Source organism: Lepidothrix coronata, unplaced genomic scaffold, assembly GCF_001604755.1.
Source record: "Lepidothrix coronata isolate B3197 unplaced genomic scaffold, Lepidothrix_coronata-1.0 Scaffold10, whole genome shotgun sequence".
Lineage (NCBI taxonomy): Eukaryota > Metazoa > Chordata > Aves > Passeriformes > Pipridae > Lepidothrix > Lepidothrix coronata.
In genome coordinates, this window is record NW_016690190.1 from 5,868,831 (window position 1) to 5,875,407 (window position 6,577).

Here is a 6,577-nt window from a genome sequence, read left to right on the forward strand (position 1 = left end):
CTGGAAAAGGATGTGGCTGGAGAGGGGGCCTGTATGGAGGCAGAGCAGCACCTTCCTGGGGCCCACTTCCCTGTTCTGGTCTATGGAGACTGAACAACACAAACCACAGCACAAACACAACACAAACACAAAACACAACTGAACAACACAAACCACAGCACAAACACAACACAAACACAAAACACAACTGAACAACACAGAACACAGCACAAACACAACACAAACACAGCACTCTCTCCCCACCTTTTCCCTATTTTCTTTAATTCTCTATTTCTCTTACTACTTATAAGATAAGGGTAAAGCTTATACCACTTTCCATGCCACCTGTATAATTTACTTGTAAAACTTTGTGAGGTTTTTTGGACCCTCTGACATTTATTGTTCCTTTTCAACCACGGGCACCTGCAAATCTTCCTCTTGGGAATGGGACATGACAGCCTGATCCCCTGGTTGTCCTGTGTGGGCTGTACGATGGCACTCGATATGCTCTGCTCCATAGCCTTCCCTGGCACCGATGTCAGGCTGGGTTCTCCTTCTGACCTTTCACGTAGATGGGCATGACATTTGCTAACTTAGTAATTAATCTAAAGAATATGGGGAAGTACAAGGGGCCACAGAAACCCTGGGAGGGGAGGAAAGGATTAAAAGACTACTCAGAGACTGAGGTAGCACCATGTCCTAGTTAGGACAACTGAGACCAGTTCATCATGGTATGGGTGTAACCCAAAACTGTGTATTCTATAGCCTTCCATGCCATTTCCCAGAAACTGTTGTCAATAGACTATTCACACCCTCTGCCCATAGAGCCTGACTCCTCAGGCTATAAACTAGGTGTTAAGAGGCCTGTGAGATAGGAGGATGCTCTTGTCTTCACACCCTTTGTGGAACTCCCCGCCCTGAGGGGAGTACTGAGCATTCCTGCCTGAACTGGAGGATATATAATCTTGGAGTCTTGGAACATTTTTAACCACTCGTGGGATCCAGAGGAAGACTGCAGCTCATCGCTCTCAACCTCAGCTGGACTGCAATCACCACTTTTGACCAGACTGCAACAGCTCTCCCACCAGCAGGTTTTTCCCCTCTCCCTTTACTTTGGACTCAAGCGGGGCCCAAGGAACACCACTTTGTTCATGCCCCAGGGTACTGGGTTATACATTTGGGTTTTGTGGGTTAAGACCAATTGTTTGTTTGTATGATTGTACTTACTGTATTATTTTAATAAATTGTTATTCTGATTTATAATCTCTCCTTTGAGTTGGGTTCATTTCCCCTGCTGGTTAACTCTTAAACCACCACACACCAGCAACAGAGAAACAACACTGATAGTCCCACCATGTCATAGTATTTTTCTGGACAAAATGTCCACCACACAGCTAGACAAGTCCATAATACATTGCATGAACAATTGGCTGCCCAGTTGGGCTCAGATTTACAGTCAGTGGGGTTACATCAGGCTGGCAGCAGTCACCAGTAAGGTCCCACAGGGCTCAGTTTTAGGGCCAGTGCTCTTCAATGCCTTTGTAAACAATCTGGACACACAAGTCAAACATACATTAATTAAGTTTGCCGCTGGTACTAAATTAGGAGGAGCTGTGGACTCCCTCAAGGGTAGAGAGATCCTAGAGAGAGATCTAGATTGACTGAAGAGCTTTGGCAATCATCAACTGTATGAAATGTAAAAAGAGGAAGTGCTGGATTCACCAGCTGGGACAGGGTTATATGTGTTATATGTGCAAATTGGGGGACTGTAAGGAGCTAAAGAGCACAGTTGCCTGTCTGAAACACGGTTAAGGCCAGAGAAGGAACTTGCCATAAGATAAGACATGCAATAGCCACCACACCAGGAACTTGAGATAAACACAGAAAGGAGCACAGAAGGGAGCAAAAGGAAGGAGTTAATTCCTGGAAGAAGGAGATCTGGTTAGCACATCCTGGTTAATGCATCCGGACAAAAATTCCCACTGTGGCAAACTGTGAAAGGAAGCAACTGCTCATACGGGTATCACCAGTCAAAGAAAAATGACCCCAAGCAGAGAACATCTGTGACCACCAACAACCGCCAAAGCCCAAAGCCCCTCGAAATCTCGGAGGGAACAGAAAGAGGACACACCCATCCTCACTTAGCATGCAAGGAAGGCTCTCCCATCCTTGCTTCATATGTAAATTAGGAGTATGCCTCAGTAAGTACCCAGAAGTTGGACTGTATAAAGGTGGTACCACCAGAAGAATGACCTGGGACTCCCACCACTGAATAGACCAGGTTGAGGATGGATAAACGGGACACTGCTGGATTCAGAGGTGATGGATTTTCTGCTTGATCTCTCTCTCTCTCCCCACCCCACCTATTTTCTATTTCTTTTACTATTTCTATCTCTTTACCTTACGTTTATTTTTAAATAAAATCTGTATTACTGACTTCAGCATATGGTCTCATTTGCACCTTAATTTGGGCAGAGGCATCTCTCACTTATAGGATCGTAACAGGGATGAGAGGCTGAAGAACAGCCCCCTGAAAAGAGATCTGGGGGCTTGGGTGGACAGCAAGTAGAGGACAAGTTGACGGTGCTCCCTGACAGTCAAAAGGGCCAACCACATCCTGGACTGTTTGATGGAGATGGTTGTCCTGCTTTACTCTGCCCTACGCTGGTGCAGCCTCACCTCTGTAGGGGGAGTTTTGTGTATGATTTTGGGCACCTCAATATAAAAATGACATCAAACTATTAGAGAGTGACCAAGATGGTGAACAGCCTCAAGTGCAACACTTATGAAGAGTGGCAGAGGTCACTTGGTTTGCTCAGTTTGGAGAAGAGAAGACTGAGGGGTGACCCCATTGCAGTCTACAACTTTCTTGAGTGTCGTGAATGAGTGCTTTGGTCGCTTAAAGAATCACCACCAAAGGTATTAACAGAAGAAGGTTTTAATATATATTTGTGAAAGCATGACTTAACACAGTAAAATGGCAAGGTTCGCTCTATTACTGCATAGATAAAGCATATAAAGGAAAACTGGATTAGAACTTGTTTAAAATCATTTTCACTGAGACTGGGATACAAAAAGTAAGAGTGCTAAAGGATAAGGGAGACCCTCACATTGAGTCAAACTTAGCTTCAGGCTTACTCAATGGTTTTATGTCCAAAGGATTTAGGAGCTTAATCATTATCTCATTTAACACTACAAAATGGTTCAGTAGAGCATATAAGTACAGAAGTAACTTAATTACAAATCTGAGTTGGCAATATTCATACTATACTTGCTACAGGGTATGCAAAGCCAGTACATTCAAAGGTGCCTGTTAAAAATTCCACCACCACCACACCACCACCACCCCCAGATCAGTGAAATACTCATGTGGAATGTCTTTGCATCTCTCAGCAGGTGAAGGGCTGAGCTGTGAGGAGTGGGGCTGTCAACCCAGTTTTCAGCTTTCAGTGAAGGTCCTCCAAGTATTAGAGTTGGCCAGCTCTGAGAGGCATCCCACCCACAGTGAGAGGCTGGCACATGCAGCCCACTGAGGTCCAGGAGAGCTCCAGGGGTCTCACTTAAGACTGCTGTTTATAGGGTTACATAATGCTTGGCTTCAGTCATCTGTCAGTCTCCAGGATGATTCAGGCAAGTAATGTTCCAAGACTGTAACGGGATGGCTGACTGCCTCTTGTCCTTTGGTAGCTAACAGAAGCTTCTGCTGTGGACAGTGCCTTCCTGCCTCAATCATGCATGAGATAAGGTCCAGGAAAGCTTCATTGCTTAAGTCATTACTCACAGCTTAGTCCTAATGAGAATTCCTGAGGCTGTAGAGCAGCCTGAGCAGGGGAGGAAATGTACCACCACAGGGAGCAGTGGAGGGAGAGGTGCTGATCTCCTCTCTCTGGTGACCAGCAGGAGGAAATGTAATGAAGCTGTGCTGAGGGAGGTTCAGACTGGATATTTGGAGAAGGTTCTTCACCGATGAAACAGAGCAAGGCCTGAAAAGTTAACCTGGTGAAGCAGAGCAAGGCCTGAAGAGTTAACTTAGAATGCATGCTCTGAGCAAAGAAATAAAGAACTAAGTTTCAAGGACTAGCGGAAGATAACACACATAAATCTGACACACTGACACAAAAGAACATAGAGTAAGAGCACCAAAAATGCTAACACACACATAAATAGACATATGGAAGGAACACAGGAAGATAAGGAGGAAAGAGAAGGGCCAGAGTCCAGAAACTCCTGCCAAATACATGTTGGAGTCAGCCAAATTGAGGAAAGTTCAAAAGATTACCCGAGAAAGAGGAGTAAACCAAGGACCCCCAAGGCCAAAGTAAGAGGATGTACCACCAAGGATCTCCCCAAAATGATGACCGCGCCCTTAACTCTGCCCTAACTCCACCTACTATGAATATTATAATGAAATGTTGCAATAACATGAATATTCATGAAATGATGATGTAGTCTCTTGCAAGAATTGTATAAATAGTCTGGCTTTTCACTGAGTGCTTCGGAACTCTTTGTCCAGCGCCAGCTGAGAGTTCCCCAACGTTGCCTAAAATAAATACCTCGCTGCTTAAAGACTAAAACTTTGTCTCTGAGCAGTTTCTCTGCGCCTTTTGGGGCACAAATTCGGCATCACCGACAGGACGGCCAGTCAATGAAGTAAGCTCCTCAGGGAAGTTGTCATGACACCAAGCCTATCAGAGCTAAAGGAGCATCTGAACAACATCCTTTGTGATTTGGTTTGGTTTAAGAAAGTCCTGTGAGGAGCAGGGAGTTGGACTTGATGATCCTTGTGGGTCCCTTCTAATTTGAGGTATTCTATGATTCTGTGATCTGAAAATCAGTTGCTACAGAGGTGAACATCCTTCTCAACATGCCAAACAGGTTTCATGGGCCCAACACGTTTAATGCAAGTGAGAAATTAAAACTTGTTTCTTTATTAAGACAAACTCAGTACCATGCTGCACTTCTAATTACCCTTGCACACACTCACAGGCACGTCACAACTTCCCATTACAGCAGAGAAATCAGGAGTGTGTTGCAGCAGATGGACTTCAGGTACTTATCCTGTAATGGTTTTCTTGTTGCCTAAGGCTTTTTGGTTTCTTTGCTGGTCAGTGCTTAATCTTTTGGGGATCCTTGACCTTTGCCTTCTCCAGATTCCAAGTTGTCAGAGCGTGACTCCCAACCTAGTGCTGTTTTTGTGGCATCCCCGTCCCTTTACTCCACTCTCAGACATGGCCTCTCCTTGGTCAAGAGCTGAGAATACTGTGCAATCAGGAGCTATCTACAATGAGATGTGACCAGCAGGACAGTGCAGTTCACATCCTTGAGTGGAATTATCTGTCCCTCCTCGGGCTGAATTTTCTCATCTTTTTTAAGCATAACTGATTTTGTCAGATAACTTATACAATAGAAGTTGCTTAATGAAGAAAAGAACTTTGGGTTTCTTGTCCTGTAAGATTCACCCAAATAAAGCAATCTAAGATTACATCACCCAAATAAATATGCATTTGGTAAGCGGAGAATATGTATTAGGTAGGTGGGTTTATGTGAAAGTTACTGTATGAAAGAGGTAACTTTTTGCCCATGATGTGCTTGAATTGGAAACTTCCACCTTGCACCCTGCAAAGAGCAAACAATATCTCTTTTCTAAACTACACTCTGTGCCTGTGTTCAGAGAGCTCCTAAAATTAGCAACCTAAACCAGAATTGGGTGTAATCCCCCTGCTGTGTGCCACGGCTGAACTGTGGACAGGAGAGCAATTTCAAAAAGTAAGGGAGTCTGTGAAACATAATAATCATGAATTAATTATTGGAAGGTGGTGTCAGGATATAAGCTTGCTCTTCTTGAAGGCTGATACAGCAATTATATATATCAGTTACACTGCACTGGGCCAAATTGCTGAGGTAACAGTGTTGGAAACACAAGGTTGAAAAGGAACATCAGGAGTAGCCGAATTAGGGCCAATTTGAAAGAAATACTATGAGGAATGCTGTTTATTTTGGGAGAAATCTGGTCAGAGACAAGCAGGTATGGGTAGGGACAGTGAAAAGGTGGGATCAAGGGAAGAGAAGACGAGTAATTAGATATAATATGAGGTAAAGAATAAAGAAGGGATCTTGTGGCACCAGGATCGCAAGTTATTATGAATGGTGGTATTCAAAAATGGAGGTAACATGAACTAACCACATCCTGGTTTCAGTTTTCATTCTGTCTTGGGGTCACATGCATTTTAATCTCAGTCCATGGCCTGTCTTAGTTCATGTGTTTCAGCTCATCTAGATGTCCAGATTCCATTACAATTGCTCTAAGTTATGTTGATTTTTTACAAGATTAAGTCTGAATAAATTCTCTAGGTCAGATTACTAACATTATTAGTTCACACAAGTTAATTTTCTTCCAATCAAAACCCACAATCAGTAACAGTATTGTTCCCTGCATCTTGAAACATGAAAAATGTTACTGATCCATTGCACTGACTTTCCACAATTCTCAGAATAGTGAGGGCAGACAGACTCATCATTTCCATCGTCTTCACCAATAATAGGTGAAAAATCTGTTTTCACTGAAAGAAACAATGTTTCACTTGTGGAGATGCTGTCA